We start from the raw sequence: 20841 nt of genomic DNA on the forward strand, positions 1-20841 counted from the left end.
GGGTTTGTTTTGCTAACTGTCCCAAAAAGGCAGGATGGGGTGTGTGTAGAAAATACTTATTTACAATTCTCATTTTACCCCTTCCCCAGAAAGGGAGAGTTTTTACTGGCCACTATCTCAAGAAAAGGAATTGGCTCAATGTTTCTCTTTCCTAAAGAAGCTTGTCTTTGGAAGTTTTCTTTGACCATGGATGGTGGTGGTGTGTACCTATGCTTGGCATGTGTTTCTAGTTACATATCTGGTGTGCTCAACAGCAAACAAGAAAGTTAAAAATAAAACTTCAAGAAAACTGACCTTCTGGTCAGGAGCAGAGAGAAAATTCTTTAGAGGAGGTGCCACCCTCACCCCAGGGCTGTCCTTAACAAGTCTGGTGCCCTACACAGCCCAAGCAGCTGCAAACCCCGCTGCTCCCTACCGCTCCCCCCACCCCCTGGTTCCCCCCCTCAATAGCTGTGATTGAAGTGAGCTGTGGGATGGAGGAGGAGCAGGGGATGGCTGCACAGCCAGTCAGAGATGAGCAGAGGTTTTGCATTCCAACAGAAGGGGAACTAGCTTGTGAGTGGCACAGCCTATGGGGGCACCAGCCAGGGAATGGGGCTGGCATCTGGAGCTGGCAGCTTGTCATATGTAGCACACAGCTGCTTAGGGCACCACGAAATTTGGGGCAGTTTGGTTCATCAAATTTCATGGTGCCCTACACAGCTGCTTGTTTTGTGTCCTGGTAGAGATGGCTCTGCCTCACGTATCCTCAATAGCTTGTCGCATCTATGTTATGGAGAGAGTTGGTTCTCAATTAGCTAGAGGGACAGTTGACACAGCACAAAGACCTGTGAAGGTGAAGGACTCCTCAAGAATCGATAAACCTGGAAGAGAAAGAGGGTGACCATCTTGCCTACTTTTAATGGGACTGTCCCTTATTTCAGCTTCCTGAAAAGTGTCCTGACTTTAAAAAAAAACAAAAAACCCGAAGAACAGGCAAATTGTTCTGTATGTTGATCTGCTGTTTAAACAGCTGCCTGAGAGGGCTGGAGGATGGATGGGGGGTGGGCTCTTTAGCAGGATAAGGAGCTGCCTGGCATGGCAGGAGAAGGGGTTGGGTGAGCTCTTTAAACAGCATGTTTACATGTACTAATATTTTCCCTTTTTTCTGTGAGAGGCTTGAGCTACAGCTAACAGGTCAAAATTTTGTCTTCCCAGCTTATATTCTCCTTAGCGTCAACCCCTAAACACTTTACTTTCTCTTTTATCCCACCCCCATCTTCATTGTAGTCTCTCATCCCACTCTGACCTTTTCTCCACCATCTCTGTTATAAGGATACTAATACAGAAAGAACACAAATGAAATTAGCCTCACTGTCCCTGAATGGATAATACCTTTAGCTTAAAGGAGAACAGCTGATCCTTATATTGAAAATATTCTGAGTATTTCCTTTGCTGTTTAAGTAAGCCTTTCATGTGAATAGCAAGCTTTCCCTTTGTATGCCTAGCTTGCTTTCTACAGATCACTGTTCATAGTCTGTTCTCAGATCAGGTTTCAGTATTGACATAGAGATAGCTGTGTTACTCTGTATTCTGTCAAAACAAAACGGCAGTCATGTAGCACTTTAAAGACTAACACAGTTTATTAGGTGAGGAGCTTTTGAGGGGGCAGACCCACTTCTTCCAATGTGGTATGGCTATGATCTGAAGAAGTGGGCCTGTCCCACGAAAGCTCCTCACCTAATAAATTATTTTATTAGTCTTTTTAAAGTGCTGCATGACTGCATGTTTGTTTTGATGGAGGTTCAGTATGTGTATTATGAATGTTTTACCTCTGTTATAAACCAGGTTACGTTTCCATTAGGGATGTTAATGGTTAACCGGTAAGCCTTACCCTAAACGATGAGACTTACCAGTTATGGTTAACCGTTAGGGGCTGGAGCAGTCCCCATTGCACTGTGGGAATCAAGCTGCTTCAGCCCCCCAGGGACTGCTGCAGGCATAGGGTGCTCCAGCCCAGCTGGAGCAGCGTTCTTCTGCAGTGGGCCCAGCCCAGACAGCCCTCATCGACAGTGGTATGGGGCATGCTGCAGCTCAGCTGGAGAAATTCTCTCCTGCAGGTGGCCTGGCCTGGGGGCGCTGTGGGCAGGGGTGCTCCATCCCAGCCAGATCTGTCCTGGCCCAGTGTGCCATGAGCAGGATTGTTCTAGCCTGGCTGGAGTAGCCCCATCTGTGGTCGACGGGGGCTGCTTCAACCTGTCTGGGCTGGAGTGTCTCCTCCCTGTTTAATCGCTTAACCAGTTAAACTTAACCATTAACCTGTTCGCTAGTGAAATGGGATTTTACATCCCGAGTTTCCACACAATGTTTTTTTCTCATTCCTCTGTAGTGTCCTTCTACCTACTGTCAGTAATCAAAAGTAGCTGTGAGACCAGTGATAAGCTCACTTCTCTCCCTTCCCTTGTGTTTACGTTGTGAATAGTACAGGAAGATTTTTGTGGTAATTCATTGCCCTCTCAGAAGCATTTAAACATGTTTATTAGAACTGCCTGAAGCATTGTAAAAATTATGCTTTGAACTGGATTTTCTTTAATTATGAGAATTATGCTTATGCATATATGCCAGTCGTCATTCTCTGGACTGACCTGTACTGCAGTAAGACCAATATAAGGCAGCATAAGTCAACCTAATTCTATGTCTATACAAGAGTGGTCCTCCCACCAAGATAAGTCATTTTCTACATCAACCTAATAAGTCCACCTTTTCAAGAGGCATAGCCCTTGAATTGATTTAGTGAGGGCAGTGCGGTGTCGGGCTGTAGACACTGTATTACTTACAATGCCTGTTAGCTGTCAGCCAAGGGGCTCCCAGCTGGAGCCTTACCAGGGGGTCTGACAGGTGGAGCTCCACTGTCCAATCCTGGTGAGGACTGTGAACATGTGTGAAAGAGGATCCTGAGCTGAGGCATTGCTGTGACTGAGGCCCTCCTCCATCTCCACCCTGCCCCATCTCTCACTGGGAGGTGCCAGCAGGGCTGACAGAAAGAGCACCCCAGCCCACGCCCGATAGCCAGAACTGTGAGATACAGGGAGCCTACCTGCTGTGACATTGATATTCTTGTCCGTTTCATGGCAGCTGTTATTTCACATTTGGACTTTGCCTTGACTCTGGCTGTCACTCCCTGAGCTGGGGTTAGGGATTTCCAGCTGAAAAGGAGAGGGAAATTTGAAATAATAGCCCCCACACAAACCTGACAAGAATGTCAATTTCACAGCTTGTGGCCACCCTGCTGTGAAATTGCACCACAAGCCTGACTCGTAGCTTGTGCTGTCAGCCCCAGGAGGAAGAGGTGTCTAGCTGAAAACCCTGCACAGACGTCCGTGCTCCATAATGCCCCACTTCAGTTGGTTTAAGTGCTCATATGAGGACTCACATCATAGGACAGGACTACACTAGTCCTGAAAGTCAATCCTAGGTAAGCAGTTCCAGCTACAACAATTGTGTAGATGGAATTGATTTATCTATTATTGACTTTTCTGGATATCCTCACTGAGGGAGGTCAACGGGAGAAACTCTCATGTTGTCCTCCCTTACTCCTTGTAATAATGAGGAGTACAGGGGTTGACTGAGAATTCAATTTTGTGCTTCCCCACTAGGCACGCAAAATCAAACCCCGGGAGATTGACCCTAACAGGGTCGATCTCCCAATAAGAATAGATATACCTATAGACAGCAAGGTAGTTTGAATACCACCACCTCATGTGATCACTGCAGTGGCTACAGGCTGACTTAATTTAAATCAACCTAGTTTTGTAGTGTAGACAAACACTCTAAAACAAGTGTCAATATAAATTATTGCTGTTACAGTGTATGAGTAACTGTATCCTGCAATGTGGGCTAATTTCTGAGGTGCTAGATATTTACACCCTGGCCTGTTTGCCTCAATGAAAAAGGATGGAGCTGCAAAAGGCCCTTTTTGCAGTTTTTGGATCCAGATTTTTTTAGCTGAGCACTAGTCTTGCTGTCCTCCCTTAGGGGAGGATTTGACAGGGAACATTACGAACCATTCCTCTTTTGCACTCATCCTCCAAAAGGTCTAATAGTAATACTAGCATTGCTATGCAGTAACTTCAGTGCACATCTGTATGTTTGTCTCAGTCTGTACCAAATATTTCTCCCATGAATAATAGCATTCCTTGCATAGGAACTTTTATAAACATAAGCTGCATTCTTGATTTGATTTTTTTTCTGACAAATCTAGTTGTGAAGAATTCTTCTGTGGACCCTTCATTTTGATTGCAGGTAATGTTTAGTTTTTGTTGTGTCTTGCAACATCCAAAAACATATTGGACGCTTTTTTGTAGCATTGCGTGTAGTATATAATGAAAGCAACTTAGAGTAAACTCTTTCATATCCAGCAGCCCTGGGACTGGGAGGTTGCCAGATACTCAAATATTCTGGATAACAGAGAGGCATGGTATACAAAGCACTGCATGACCCTAAAGAAAAGCAAGATTAGATATTAAGAAACAAACAAAAATGTATACAAAGTACTTTATTTACCAACAACAGTAATGTTGTACACTGTAAACTCATACTGTATTTACTCTATTTACTATCACTGTATTGCACTTATGGAAAACATAACTAAAATTTACTTATGGTTAAAATGCCGGTTATTTGAGAGTTCCAAATGTGTGTTTACTGTGATTGGGAGAGATGGGTGGACTGCGCGACATAACAGCCATTCTATTTTCAGTGAGATGTGTTGGAAACGTTTCTTCATGCTAGCACCTGTATATGTGACGTGGATTCATTGTATACATTTGTTCTGTAATGCTTCTGTGTGATTTGTTTTCCTTCATTTTTCATTATAAAATACCAATATTTTAAAAATGGAGACATTTTTAAATATTTTCAGGCAGAGAGTAAATTCTAGAAGCCACAAGTGACCTTTAACTGCCAGATTCATACCCCTAACTATGATTTACAAGGCACGGGTAACTCAAAATGGTTCCATCAAAGCACCTTAAGCAAATCTGAGCATAACCATTAAAGCAACAGAATACTTGTTTGATTCCATAGGAGAAAATTAGCTTCCTGAAACTTGTCCTGATAGACTGTCCTGATACCACTGTTGTGTTGTAAAGAGTCATCATCAAATTCACCTCTTTCTAGAAAATTTTACTGCTGTTGTCACAATGTAGGTTAGGTTTTTTTCATTTTGTTTACTTGGTAGACTTGACAGTGCTCTGTGTACAGCAGGTTTAACCAGTTAAAGTGGGGGAAGCGTCTGGGGAAGCCGCTCCAGCCCAGCTGGTCACGTAAGCCCAGGAGCCAGGTCTCAAGTACATTCACACAAATTTGGTCCACTGAGGGGAGTGGGGCCAAACCCGAGTGATGCTGCAACCCTGAAGGGTGCAATTCCCGGAGCAGAGAGCCAGCCTTATCCCCCCTCAAAGCAGAAGAGCTGAATGGAGTAAGTGCCAGGCAGCACCAGTATTCCCTGTAAGCTGAGCACTTGGACAGCCACCTAGGAGAGATTCAGGAGCCTCCCAGTTGATAAGCAGAGCTGGCAGCATGTGTTTCTGTGGGTGGTGCCATCCATACGTGCCTTGGTGCACATTACAAAATGTACTCTGCTCATGGATGGAAAAAAAGTAGAGAAAACACTGGGCAGGAGGTAGGCCCTGATTGTAATCGCCTCAGGGCTGGGGATGTTAAAGAGTGAGTAACTGGTAACCGAGTAACCGCCAAACTTTCTGTCAGTTACGCTGTTAACCCCCCAATCCCCGCTCTGCATTTAGAGGGCAGCATGGCAGGGGAAGTGGGGGGAGAACCCAATTCCCAGGGAGGGGACAGAAGCTGAGTTGCTTGATCCCAGCGCAAGCAGGAATAGTCTCAGTCAGCCACTCCCTATTTACTGGTGGGGGAGGGGGTTGCGAGTAACCACAGGCACTAACTGATAAATAGGTGCTTGTGGGTTAGCTGTGTAACGGAATACTCTATCCTGACTCAAGGCCCCCACTTTTAAACTATTTAATGGGTCACAACATTTACAAATGGGTCTTTCGCCACCGCTGCTTCTGTGTCTTCTCTCGTCACCCCATATGAATGCAGTGGATGTTGTCTTCATATACTTCCTGACATAAAGAGGCATTGACTTATTTGGAAATTGAATTGTACAAACACTGATATAGTTTAGTTCAGGAATGTGGGTTGAGATTTCCATGCTTGGGTTTCTAAAATTAAGTAGCCTTGTTTTCAGAAAGGCTGAGAAACTACATCATCTATTATGCACTGGTGACTTTATCAAAACAATTCACACTGCTTCTGCTGAACTGCTAGAGGGAGGCATGAAGTACAGTTACAACCATTGTTGCCAGAATTTTGATTTCAACTTTTTTTGACCTCTTGAGCCTTATTTTACAGTGTGGCTTCTCCCAGTTTTAATATGGTTCAACTGTATCAGTGGAAATATATTGGCAAACTGTTGATATGTACAAGACAGTGGGAGTTTCAGTTCCTGGCATTCTTTGAAAATTTGTCATTTATTTAGGTGTCGTAACTATAGTGCCGTGTATTCAAATATTTCAGTTTTGATGTGCATATGTTTGCATGAGAATAAATCAGTGGTAACATGACTTTGAAAAATGAAGTGTAAATCCTCTAAGCACCAATCAAAAGAGCTTTTCCCAAAGTGGTCTGTACCATCCAGGCTGTTCAAAGTCATGATTGTGGCTTTGTGTGTGTTCTGAATCAGCTGGTTAATATTTGTAAAGCACTTTAAAGGATTGCCTTTTAATTTGGTGTTTTTACAATGATTAGTACATTGGGCTCCTGGTTCATAGCTGAGGCTCCTAGGTGCTATCCTAATACAAACAAATATTATTGTTATAGCAGTTTTCACTTTGATTACATACAGAAAAGAAGGATAGTACAGTTTTTCAGTTACTATCCTAGGTCTTGGGAGAGCTGGGTTCAAGTCCATTCTGTCTGACCTTGGGTAAGTCATGTGTAAAATGAGGATAGTGCAATTCTGGACCTTACAGCTGTGTTATGAGGTGCTAGGATGCTACGGTAATGGGAACCGTGAAAGTACCAGAGATTTTGAGACCAATGCAGGTAGGAGCTACCTTTTCATTTAATGAGCTTCATGCTGCTGGTGGTGGTATATTTTTTTCCAAACTAAATATCTGAGTTCCAGCCTCTGAGTGGGACAGCAGATACAAATATATAGCATTTTCCCTATTGATGGCAAGAAAATCTCAGTATTCCAGCTAAGGAAGAACTTTTCCTTCTGAGTTTTATGTCCTTTGAGGGACTCTGAAACAGTTATCAAGTGCCTGTTGGTCATACACAACAGGGTGGATTGATTTAAATCAAGGCAATTTAAATCACAAAATAAATATGTATAATTTAAAGCAAGTTACCAAAAAAGCTAATTTTGGAGTAAGGCCCATTGACATCACTGGCACTTCTGGTTTTTGAGAAAACAAGTATAGAATAGTATTCCCTTGGAAAAGCTGAGTTATGCTGAAGTAAAATAGGGAGTAGATTTATGGCATCACCAATTCTGTCCTGTGGCCATGATATTCCAAAATAAGGGGAGCATATTATGTAGTATAAAAATAAGAAAATGACAGTGGCAACTGGCAACTCTAGATTTCTCTTATTGCAGCTTTCTGTATTGTCTACCTGAGCGATAGATTCTAAAGCTATTTAACTAATTAAACAGGCCATAAGGTATAGCTAAGCTAAGCATTTTATTTCTAGCAGCATCCTTTCTATTCTTCTGTCACCCTTTTCTGTATATTCTCTCTCTCTCTTCTCTGAAAGACAGTGTTTTAAGTAATTCCTCTGCCATGGGTGGCCAAGGTCCACCAACACAGAAGCATGGAACAAAAAGTCCTGTCCAGCTTGTTTCTTTTTTTGTGCATACTACCTTTTAATCTCTTGAGAAATGGAAATTGAAAGCCCAGAACTTTGAGGACAGAAGAGCTAGTAGGTCTTCAAGTAATGTCCCCATGGGGCTGCACTCTGGGTATCGATTCATCCTCGTGCCAGTGCTTGGAGATTCTTCTATAGCCGTGGTTTCCTATGCCGCACGTGCACAGCAGCGCCTCCTCATGGTATCTGGCGTGTGTTTGGCTCAGGATTCCTCAGTTCCTTGTCTACCATCTTCAGCTGTAGATGGAGCTTCATCCTCTCTCTAAAAAACTACTAAAGTTAGGTAATTATTAGTTAGTTACTGTAGCCTCCCTATCTTAGTTATTCTCCCAGCTAGAGTTCCAATGTTACGTAGTTTAAAAAAATTTTTTTTAGCTATGTTAGAATTGTTGCTTTGTCACCACCATGCTGGGTCATGTGGGCTTTAAGTGGTGGACAACGTGCAGGGAAGCCACACTGTCTTCTGATGGCCATGCATCCTGCATTAAATGTCTGGGTGAGGGCCATCAAATTCAGTCCTGCACCCACTGTTCCAGTTTTATGGCAAGGGCTAGAAAGGACTGAGCCAACAGGCTCAAGACGTACCTTTATGAAAAGTCCCTCCAAGCAGTGGCCCCAGGGCAGCCGCCCACTTGAGATTTGACACAGGAGACCAAAGGTACAGATTCTGCATGCCCTCGGCCTCAGTCGGCACCCCTCCTGTGGCAGCGGACCCGTCTCCGGCACACTCCTGTCCTCCAGCACCATTTTCACGGGCTGTGCCAGCACAAAAATCTGCTGGAGCCTCCCTACCACCATTCCTGCTGGCATTGCCAAAGAGAGCCCTTTCAGAAGTGAACTGTAAGCAGTCGGCACCTCTGATGCCGTCAGTACTGCTGGCTTTGGCTGCTTCTACCCTAGGCCACAAGGGGTCTTTGAAGACCAAGACCCTGCTGTCTGTTCTGGACCTGGAGTGTAAGTGGCACTGTTCTAAGTTACTGCACCGCTCGCACCAACCACAGGACCTGGCATTGTGTAAGGGCAGGGCTGAGACATCGCCCCACTCCCGTGTGGCATCAGAGGCAGCACCAAAGCAGCACCAAGACACTATCTTGCCTGAACCTCCAGCACTGAGCTGCAGCACGGCATCAAAGCAGTGACGTGACAACTCACCATGGGAAGTATATTTGGCACTGGGTACAGCAGCACTCAGCTTTCCACCTGCCTGCTTCCCTCTCCTTCCCGTACTGCCAGCATCCCCATGCTTGTCCCAACAATTTGGGTTTTCGCGTGTATCAAGAACGAGACCTCTTACCCCAGGAAGTTGGCTCCAACAGTCAGAGTGTGTTTTCCTCCCAACACTCCAGTCCCATGCACTCTACCTAGCAAGATGTACCACCCACAAAGGCGTACCTGCAACCTCCCCAACCGTGGTTTGCTCACCATTATTACTGTCACCACGACTCAGCACTGCAGTGAGCATCATGGCAGGTGCAGTCACTCCGCTCTCACATTTTGTCCAGGGCATCTGGGGATCATCCCCTCCTCACCACAGCCTTCTACATTTGCACCTTATCTGCTGTCCCAACTATCCAGCACCGAGAACTCCTTGTTGGAGGGTGGACAGGAGTCCTCTTTGCACACCCTCATCCTCTCCAGATGACATGGTGCTCTTGGTGTCGCCTCTACCCATGGATGATGCCAACGCCTTCTAAGACTTCTTCCAACAGGTGGCACAGGAAAAGGACCAGCAGGAGGTGCCATCAAACAATACAGATTCCTTGCGCCCTGCAGCCCTCGTCTTCCTCCAGAGTGTCAATGCTGATGGACAAAGGCCATCATGGACCTGACCAATGTTGTTTGGCAAATGCTGGCTTCCATTCCCCAATGTATAAGAGGGCTGACAAGTGATACTTTGTGGCCTGCAAAGGCACAGAGTTTCTATTCATCTACTCACAGTCAAATTTGCTAGTGGTGGATGCCATAGGCAACAAAACAAAATCTTTCCATTCCACCCTCCCCGTGGACAAGTCAAGCAAAAAATGAGATGATATGGGATGTAAAGTTTATTTGTCTGCTACACTACTGCTGCAAGCAGCCAGCTACACGGCCATGCTAGCCACTTAAGACCACCTGCACTACTTGAAACTCCAAGAGTTGGTCCCGGCCTTGCCAGAGCAACAATGCCTGTGCCTCGTCAGCATCATCCTCGAGGCGCACATCATTGCCCTCATGGCCCTGCAGTCCACAATGGACGTCACAACACAGCAGCCCAGGTCACAGCATCTGCTGTGGTGAATGCCTGCCTAAAGCTAGGTCAGCTGTCAGATTACAGCTCTTTGTTTCCAAGCTATCTCTTAAGGAGAGGGTGAAGCTTGTGGGGTACCCCACAGGGTGGTATCCAAGTGTGTCTTTCTGGGCTTTAAGTGGGGCTATATCACTTGGAGGTGGCAGCAAGGTATTTAAAGGTTTCTGTGGACCCCCACGTACTGCACTCAGAGTGTCAGAGTGTGGAGGCAGTCCTGACATCCCCCATCAAAAATTATTTCCCATCACTGACATAGACCCAAGACTGTTATCTAACCCCAATTAGTCCCTGACTCATCTGCTTCCCTATTGTCTGTAACCTCATGCCTGACTCTGACTCCCTAGCATGCTGACCTGGCTTGAGCTCTACCCAGCTACTGATCTCTTGAGGTCAACTTGGTAACTGATCAGTGTACATGGACATCCCACAGTGCGGCTTTGACTCCCCTGTTGCTATTTGTCTTAGGCCATGTCTGCAGTTGTAAGCTTATGACAGCACAGCTGTACTGATGTAGCTGCACAGCTGTAAGTTCCCTCATAAGAGCTCTCCCATCAAATTGATAAAATCGCCTTTTCAAAGCTGGTCATTGTCTCCATTTTCCAGATGGAGAAGTGGCAGCACAAAGAGATGAAGTGATTTACCCATGGTCACAGATCATGACAGTGGCAGAGCTGGAGTGACAGTCCAGTGCTTTAGCAGTAACGTATAATGTCATTCTAATAAAATGAGTTCACAGTTTGAAACAAAATATACCAGTCTGTCACGTCCTCATGTGAACAACTGCAAAAGCTGATTATTATTGAATTGAGCCCAAAATTATCATTAGTAATTTGGGAGAAAATGAATGCAGCCATAATGGTGGATATACATCTGCTCAACCTTACATTAAATATGAATATTTTATATTTGCTATTTAAAAAACCTGGCTACCACATCCAAATTAGAGGCACTGAGAAAATTGTGTGTAATTTATCATGCTTCACTATAAAGTTATCTCTAACTATAACTGAATTACCGTAAGAGGGAGTGTCCAATAAAATTTTCTCTATCTGTTATAGTTACTGTAATTAATATTAAATTCCTTGTTGGGATTTCATATGGTTTAAAATATATTCTTCTCTGTGAATTCTTGGACCAAATCTGCTCTTTGGAAGGGACAGTGATATAATTTCAGTTGCAGCATTAACTATCCACCTCAGAGAAAAAGACTTAAAATGCAATAATGGTTCTCCAGATTTCCAGGACACTGAAATCTAATTTATGGGACTATATTTCTAAAAGAAACAGGTGCTGATACCTTAGAGTCAAATTTATGAGGGTTTTTGTACCCTGAACAGGAATCTGCAGTATAGGAACAAAATGTATTTTCTGTTTATCTGGGCACGTGGAGGATAGTACAGTAAACCCTCTGCATGTGTCTTGGGTTAAAGCAACTGCTGCCCCTGACAGGAGCAGGAAACCACTCCTATTGGGGCAGCAGCCTAGAGTCAGGTTGCTGCACCGATGGGAGCAGGGAAACAGCTCCTGTCAGGGGCGGCAGGGGCGGCAACCTGATTCTTGCCACTCCTGACAGGACTGGTTTCCTGTTCCTGTCAGCAGCAGCAGCAAGAGTCAGGCTGCTGTCCCTGACAGGAGCAGTTTCCTGGTCCCAGCAGTGCCCAGGAGCTAGGAGCAATGTGGCAGTCTGGCTCCCCTCCACTTGCAGAGCTGGGAAACTGACCAGGGCAGCAGCCCTGGTCAGTTTCCTGGCTCCAAGGAGTGGAGGGGAGCCAAAAGCCAGGCTGCCTCTGGTTCCAGGCTCCCTTCCACTGGCTGGAGCAAGGCAACTGACCAAGGCCACTGTCCTGCATTGGAAGGGGTGGGAAGGTGGGAGCCAAGCTGCTGCCTGGTTCCCAGCTCCCAGCTGCTTGATGGACCCAGGAAACTGACCAGCTCATGAGTAATTTGCTCATGGCTAGTCAGTTTCCTGGGACACCTAAGTGGCAGGGAGCTGGGAACCAAGCAGGACCCAGGAAACTGACCAGCTCATAAGTAATTTTGACATGACATCTGTGAAAATTTGAGTTAGAGGGGGAGGGAGGGGTTGAGTTACTAGAGGGTTTACTGTATTAAAATCATATGGATGAAGAGAAAGAGAATGCTATATGCCTCTTACAGGATGCAAATAATATTTTCTGACTAAAATGACATCATAATGTTAACCAGCATTCCCTGTAAACTGAGCACTTGGGTAGCCACCCAGGAGAGTTTCAGGTGCTGCTCAGCTGACTAACAGATCACTCACAGCCACCACAGTGGGCCACATTTGTTTCGATTGGTGGTGCACATTAACAAGATATATTCTGCCCATGGATGAAAAAAAAGGGAACGCTGATGTTAACCCTACTGATCCTTTTTCAGCTAAGGAATTAAAATTAGTATATTATTTGGTATGTAAGTATACTGAAGTGCCATTGGTGATCTTTACTTGGTGAGTGGTAAGCCAGTTAATGTTGATCAGCTTATTGTTTCACATCCTTTCCTAGTATAGGCTGAAAAACACCTTGGTAAAATATAACTAATAAAATCATCTGGCTGATAGTCATAGTAAACTGAGAGCCAACTTCTGCTCTATTTTGCATCTGCTATGATCCCACTGAAACCCTAGGGAAGGCAAGTCAAAACGAAACTTTCATCACAATTACTGAATATAACTAGCAATCAAGTGGAGATAGTAACTACCATAAAAATAATCCATTTTGCTTAGTGGGTTATTTGTTCAACTATTATTTAATTGCTGGTAGATGCTGTTTAATTACTGCTAGCTATAATTGTATTTGGACTGTTTTGACTCAGCATTTGGGTGAAGTTTAAGCTTCCCATCCTTATAGCACTGTGCAGAACATTAAAGGCATCCACCTACTTTTTGCTCTTGGGATCCCAGCCACTTTTGTTATTGCCAGTTTAACAGCTGTGCATGGCAAGGAAGTGATCTGAGGAAAGTAAAGTTGACTTGGTGTGCAAGGGTATGCTTCAGGCTGCTGCTTAAGAAAAAGAATCTAAGGAGTGCAGGGATAATGAGAGAAGAGAGTAAAAGGAAAACACCAAGCACCAGAATTAAACCAGGGGTGGTTCTTGGACATGAAACACCGAGCTGACATGCTGCAGGCACTGCTAGCACTGGAGAAGGAGCAGTTCCATGACTTCTCCCCTCCCCAGCGTAGCTGATGTCCCAAAACTGTTTTTCATCTCCCCTCCCCTATCATCGCCAACATATTTTGGCAACGATCCTGTCCCCAGCTGGCACCCGTTGACTCAACAATCGCTCCTTTACTGATCAGTACTGCAGACTGCCACAGGCACCCCATACACCCAGACCCAATGCAGTTTAGTCCAGCTGAACTGCAACACCTGTTGTATGGCACACCGGATGGCAGGGCTGCACGTGGTATCTGGACATGCACAAATCTGTAAAAATACCAGGGCCTCATCTACACCCTGTTCCTCCCACCCCCACTTCTTATCCATAAACTGCAGATGTGTCATGCTGCACCTGCATTCTGTGTTCATTTTTAATAAATGAAATTCTTGGATTTGAAAGCCATCTTTGTTCCGTTACATGAAAACAAGCAAGCAGAACCCCAAAAAGGTGCTTTTCTAGTCAGTGCATCGTAAGGGCCAACCAGAATCACCCACTAGCATTACAGCCACTGCATTCCCATGAATGGCAACAAATATTGCTGACTTTAAGCATCAAATTGCTGCTTCAAAGCATCCTGGATCCTTATGGCCTGTTAGCTGATGGCCGGGTAATGAGTGGCCCGTGAGCCTAGTTACATCCGAGTCTTTGACTGCTAGGACTGACAGTCCCCTCGCAGTAGGCAGCCAGAATGGCTGACGGATGCCCCAGAGATTCACCCGAGTCTTTAACTGCTAGGACAGGCAGTCCCTTCACAGCGGGCAGCCAGTGTGGCTGATGGGTGCCCCAAATGTTGGTGCAGAGAGCTTATTTCACCTGAGTCTTTAACTGCTAGGACAGACTGTCCCTTCACAGAGGGCAGCCAGAGAGGCTGATGGGTGCCCCAGGAGTCTGTCCCATGGAGGCGACATGACTCAGCGCTCAGCTTTTACTGCACCTTACCACTGACCAGGCTGATACAGCCAAACGGCTGGGGTTCTTTGTTTTGTGTTCAGCCGAGTTACGGTAACTGGAAGGAGTCAGGCTGAAAGCTTAAATGGTTACTATTTATTGAAAGGCAGAAATAAGAATCTTAGTGGTTACAAGGTTATTGTTCCATCTTCTTAACTACTCGTAGGATGATATATGTGATATACCAATTAGATTACAAATGAAAGTTACACATTTGAGGATAAAGTGCCTCAGTTTACAGAGCTCTTACTGTTAAATGTGCACAAAGTACATTACAGGTATACTTCTCACCCCTGCATCCTTCAACTCTGGCGTAGCCAGAGTCTATCACTCAATCCCTCAGGAAGAAGAGTGCGAGGTGGGCGTCCCCTGGGACCTCGGGAGGCAAAGACCTTACCCGACCGGCAGGTATAGGTAATTGGAGCTCAGTTAGTGTGGTCTGCCGGACCCTTCTTTATACCCCTTGGGTCACGCACACTCTTCCTTATCTGTTAGATGCCAATTATGCTGGTTAGCCTTTGTGATGCCAGCTCTTACAAGGGAGTTGCAACTTAATTTACACTTGTAAGATAGAGGCAATTAAATCATTAAGGCAGGACATGCTTTTCGTAGGGGTGCGAGGTTCCTCTCCTGGGACAATTGTGTGGGCATGTCAATTAACAGTACCAGCCAAGGGCAATTTAAGGCCCTGTGGTCATCGGCTGGCTTGTTAGCCCTCTTATCTGTGTTCTTCCGTTATCCTGGGTCATGATTGGGGCAGCACATCCTGTGTTCTTGAAGCATCAAAGACTGTGCTTGAGATAAGCACATCTGTGCTTTCAAGCATTCTAAGACTGTGCTGTTTTCTTCTTTGTCCTTTGTGCTCCGAGGCACCGAACAGGGGCAAGATGGGGTAAAGCAGGGGGATTCTGTCTGGCTACATTTCCCCACAGTGCACTCCTCTTATAGCTCAAGTCTCAGGCTGTTCAAACTCAGCCTCCATTCACTGTGCCTCAATGGTCCACCTGAGTGAATCTTTAATCCTTCCCTGATCAATACTATGGAGGATACAGCATGCATCCATAATCATAGGGATGCTGTAAGCACCAAGTGCAGCTTCCCATACAGACATCACCAGAGGGCTTTTAAATGGCCAAAAGTGCACTCCACAGTCATTCTGCACCTGGTCAGGCTGTTGTTGAGCTGCTCCTTACTGCTGTCAAGGATCCTAATGTATAGCTTCATGAGCCATGGCATTACGGGGCAGGTGATGTCTCCCAGGGTCACAGCTGGCATTTTGACTTCCCTACAGTGATTTTCTGGTCCAGGAAGAACTTCCCTGCTTGTAGCTTCCTGAAAGACAAGTGTTCTGAAAGATGCATGCATCGTGCACCTTTCTGGAACAGCCTGAATTAATGTCCATGAAATGCACACTATGATCCTGGAGAAGTACCTGGATAACCATGGAAAAATAACCCTTCTGATTAATGTACTCAAAGGCTAGGTGAACTGGTGTTAGAATTAGAATATGTGTGCCACTGGTCACCCCTGTGCAGTTAGGGATGCCCATCTGTGCAAAGGCATCCATAATTTTATGCATGTTGCCCAGATTCTTGGTCTTTCTGAGGAGGATGCAGTTATTTGCCCTTCAGACTTCCATCAACATGAGTCCAGTGGTCGACTTTCCCACTCCAAACTGATTTGGAGACCAAATGGTAGCTGTCTGGACTATCAAGCTTCCATAGTGCAATCACCACCCATTCCTCCAGCAGCAAGGCAGGTCTCCTTCTCCTGTCCCTGCACCACAGGATGGGGGTGAGCTCATCACACAGTCCCCTGAAAGTGTCTTTTCTCATCCTAAAGTTCTGCAGCCTTGCTCATCATCTCAGACTTGTATAACAGCCTGAGCCCACCAGTCAGTACTTGTTTCCCAAGCACAAAAGTGGCTTTCCGCTATGGTTCACACCTCTGTGAATGCCGCCAGAAATCTCATGTTGTGAGGCAAGCTCAGTATCTGACTCCTCCTCATCACTTTGCAGCTTAAGGAATAACGTGACTGCCATTTCCGATATGTTAGTGAGAGCTATTAGCACTTTCTTCCATGTTCCCACAGAACCAGGAGACAGAGGCTGTGTTTAGACTGCATTCCTATAGAAATAATTTATGCAATTTGCACAACAGAAATTGTGTAAATTGTTTTGAGATACCTATTGTAAACTTCTGTGCCATCCAGATGGCACCAAAGTTCAACATAAGGGCCTATTTCAAAAGTTCCATAACGCCTCTCATGACTAGGGATAGTGGAACTGGAATACTGCACTCGAAATAGCGCTGCTATTTCATGTGTGGGGAAGAACCACAGAGTTGCTATTTTGGGATCCATTTATATCTCAAAATAGCGACCACGGTCTAAACATAACCAGGTTGTGTAGCACAAAAGCCTTTGAAAGATGGCTTTGGATGCAGGTGGAAGCACAGGGGTTGCTGGGCTGTGAAGCAGTGTACCATGAGCCATTGTGACAGGATCCAGGATGCCCCACTACTCTTCCCCTCCCAGCCATCTCACAAGCCTCAATGGCTGAAGAGGAAGAGGTGCTCAGTGCCCTAGCTGTCCAGAGTTCTAAATGCTCTGCAAGTGTGGTCATGCTACTAGTCTGACAGCGTGAACCCACAACAGCAGTTTCACTGCTTTGCTTTGTGAGCAGTGCTGTAACTGACAGCAGTTTACACCTGCTAGAGTAGACAAAGCTTCTATCTCACAAGTTCTGAACAGCTCTGAGTTCAGAACAAGAACACCTATTAATCTGCAAGTCATTCATTTATATAGTTTGTCTACAAGTCCACTTCAGAGATCTTTCGAAAGAAGCACTTCAGATCTCTCCTGAAAGAACTTATTTTTAAAGAGTGGGTCCACACACAAAAAGTGGATCAAAAGAGCGATCTGCTCTTTGAAAGGAGAGCTTTCCTGCAGCCTTCACTCTTTTGAAGGAACAGGCTAGGATCAAAAAATCAGGCCCTGTGAGAGCTGCTCTTTTGGGGAAAAAAAGGATCTGCAGAGTGTCTACACACATTTTCTTTCAAAAGAAGCTTTTGAAAGGGGGCACTCTTCCTGAAACAGTAAAGGAAAAGTGATTTTGAAAGGGACGCAGCATTCTTTCGATTTACTTTTGAAAGAACACTTTTTGGCTGTGTCTGCACAGGCACAAATCTTCGAAATAGCCGTATTTTGAAGATTACTAATGAAGCGCTGAATTGACTATTCAGTGCCTCATTAGCATTAGGACGCTTCCGGCCGCAGCGCTTTGAAAGCACTGCTTTTGAAAGCGCGCGGCTCGGCACGGCTACACAGGGGTCCTTTTCAAAAGAACCTGCATCTTTCAAAATCCCTTTATTCCTATCAGTGAGCGGGATAAGGGGATTTCGAAAGGTGTGGGTCCTTTCAAAAAGGACCCCCGTGTAGCCACGCCGAGCTGCGAGCGTTGGAAAGCGGCGCTTTCGAAGCGCGGCCGGAAGCGTCCTAATGCTAATGAGGTGCTGAATATTCAATTCAGCGCCTCATTAGTAATCTTCGAAATGGCCATTAGCATGGCTATTTTGAAGATTGGTGCCCATGTAGACACACCCTTTGTGTGTAGATGTTCCTCAGGACCTTTCGAAAGAGCCCCCTTCTTTTGAAAAAATCTCTCAAAAGAACTTGCTAGTGTAGAGCCAGCCTTTAGGTCTTTACCTGTTTCCAAATTCCCAAGATTCTGACAGACAGAGGTATTCTCCTTAGGTTGAAACTTCAAAAGGCTGATCTTGCACAACCAGAGGAGATATATTTCTATACACCTCTTCCTGGGAAACCCACCTCACTTTGTTTGTCTCATAAATTCAGTCTTGTCTGGCGCAATAACACTTACTAGGTTTACATGCTAGTCCACAATAATACATAAACATATTTTTAATAAAATGGACTCTAAAGCTACTTATGCTTAATTAATTAGGATTTTTCAAGGCTATTGCAGGAAATTGTCACCAGAACATAGATAATATTCCATATTTTATGTATCCTAAAGTAGTGTATTTTACAGAATACCATGTTAAGTAATGCGGTTACTTAGAAGACAAACATTTTTAACTTTATATTAATATTTCTCTAGTGTTTTCAATTTTGTATAAAATTAAATAGTTTATATTTATAAAGACTAATTTGTCTCTTTACATATACAAAGAGTAGGTTGTGTTCAATCAAAAAATAGCACAGAACACAGAAAGACATATTTCATATCACCATGTAAATTATTTCAATCCTTCTTTGGCCACTGTATTGCAAAGATAACAAGCTTTAATGCACCTGTTGGATTCTTTTTTTAACGACTTCAGACAACAGTACCAGTGACTTTTCTGTTTTTTACTGTTAAGTTAAAAAGCATTAAACATTAGTTGTTTGTTTCCTTAGCATTTGACAAATTAAGTGCTCTCATACAAAGTGTTCTTTAGTCACTTTCTAAAATATGATTTTAAACAACCAGTAGGTCGTGTTGGACTAACTCTGCATTTCAGTTTATTACAAAGATTATTTGGCCTTTGCTCTTGCTAGCTAAGGTGGGGCGAGGTGATTCAGGTTGTTCTCTTTCCCCTCTTACCTGCAGATTTGCATGTTTGACCTAGCAGAGTAATTGGGCCCACAGCAACATGGGCGTGCCTCCCTGAGAAACACTTAGTTTCATGTATGACTCATAAGCTGAAGCAGAGACACCACTTCCCCAATCTACAGTAGCCATTTTAACTGCATAACACTGGTGGATTTCTTTTTACTTTCTGGCTTTTGGGGCTGTGCAAACACCTTAAAACAAATTAAGGTAACTTTTCTGTCTTGCTGCGGGTGGTACAGTATCTAAATTGGAATGATCATTCTAGTTGCAGCGTAGGTGTACCTGTTTGGAAAAAAACCCATGGCTGTATGTTCTTTACCTCTGTTACTGTATGAACTCAATCACATGCTTGATTGCATTTAACTAGGATGGGGAAAACAAAGAATGACAGTTCTTGTAGGTTTTTGGCCTTGAGGGCAAAGCATCTTTTAAAATCTAAAAATCTTTTGAATGCCAGAAGTTCTTCAGATGTATCATGAGAGTAAGACTGAAGAATACTTCTTGTTAAAGTTTAGTAAATACGGTCGGTTCTATTGGACTAAACGATTATTTTGTATTTACATGCTGTGTAAACAGGTTTCCTGCTGTGTGTATCTGTTAGTGGACTGTATTGTTTTTCAAGGGTCCTGAAAACAGTATCCCTGAAATAAGACTGATTGACAGTGTTTCAAATGTTATTGCATTTCAGATGTTTGCTTATTCTTTAAATGTGTTAAGATTTAATGCTTCAGATGCACCACTGGTTTGACTCCTTTAAACATGGGTCAGTTGGTTAAAGGATATATATTAGTCTTTTCTAAAAGTGAATACATGTTTATACTGATGTGTTCATGATGGAGTAGAAATTCTCTGAAGGTGTTTTGGCCAAAGTGTTAGTTAGTTAATACCACCACAGATTCTGGTTGTATTTGCTTTGGATATACTTGCTCAGGTTCAATTCTGAGCTGCTTTAAACATGGTGGATTAATAAAGAATTGATGGCCTGAGAGTAGTTTTCTACTGGAATATCTTATAAAAAAACACTATCACACTACATAATTTAAAATGGACTAAGAGTTTATCATATTTAATAGAATTTTAAAAAAGGGATATAAAGTCATCCTTCTCTATACTTCTCATCCCCAAGCTTAGGATTTCATATATGACAATGAGAAAGACATGCTACAAAAGGGTCTAGGTTTAGTGCCATGTGTACAAGAAAGCTTGGGAAAGGGGAAATCAGTGTTCAAGGGCTGTTTAAAAATACACAGTGTTCAGAGGGGAGAAATACAGTTGCTAGTAAAATAAAATCTCACATGCTCGTGCGCACACACACACACACCCGTCTTAAGTTAGAATCTTGTATGAATGAGAGCAATAGCCTTCAGTGCTGTATTTTAATGTTTCAATTAAAAACAAAACGCATTTAAAAATAAAATTGAATTTCTTTACATTGAAAATCCAATGCCAGAAGAATAAAACTATTGTAATATTTTAAATGGGATACTTTTTTGACTGTCATTTACTGTTCACTGTTGTGTAACACCTGCCTCAAGGAGGTGTAGAAGAGTAATTGAGTAATCATCTAACAGGAGGGGGAGGGAAGAGAGAATTATTAGGCCAATAGTGCAAGTTTTGGGTAGGACAGCCTTTTGCTTTTAGCAATCTGCAGCATTTGCCAACAGCTTTCTTGTATGTCCTGGCATGCTTTTTTTTTCCCATTGTCTCTTTATTTTATATTTCATTTTTAAAGTTGTTTTAAATCTGGTTTTTCAAGAGAGTACAGAATATATCCTCTCCCAAAGAAAAATTAAAAATAATAGAGTACAGATTGAAAACACTGTTTTGAATGTGTTGTGGAAGATTTTTGTGTGTTTAAAAATTATTTAAAATTTGTTGGA

At 43.8% G+C, this 20841-nt stretch overlaps 1 protein-coding gene across 9 annotated transcripts in view; it reads left to right on the plus strand.

Annotated features, from left to right (window-relative positions):
* The window catches only part of ELF1 (E74 like ETS transcription factor 1), a 155488-nt gene that overhangs the window by 20068 nt on the left and 114579 nt on the right, over window positions 1–20841 (plus strand). Inside the window, exon 1 of one of the 9 annotated variants that reach the window (XM_074988608.1) lies at window positions 4235–4281. The exons of 7 other annotated variants lie outside the window; for them this stretch is intronic. The gene's annotated coding sequence lies outside the window, so the exon portion shown is untranslated. Of the gene's footprint in view, window positions 1–4234; window positions 4282–19128; window positions 19169–20841 lie in introns of those variants that run through there. One more of the 9 variants, XM_074988619.1, reaches the window with a different exon arrangement.

Source organism: Carettochelys insculpta, chromosome 1 (assembly GCF_033958435.1).
Source record: "Carettochelys insculpta isolate YL-2023 chromosome 1, ASM3395843v1, whole genome shotgun sequence".
NCBI lineage: Eukaryota > Metazoa > Chordata > Testudines > Carettochelyidae > Carettochelys > Carettochelys insculpta.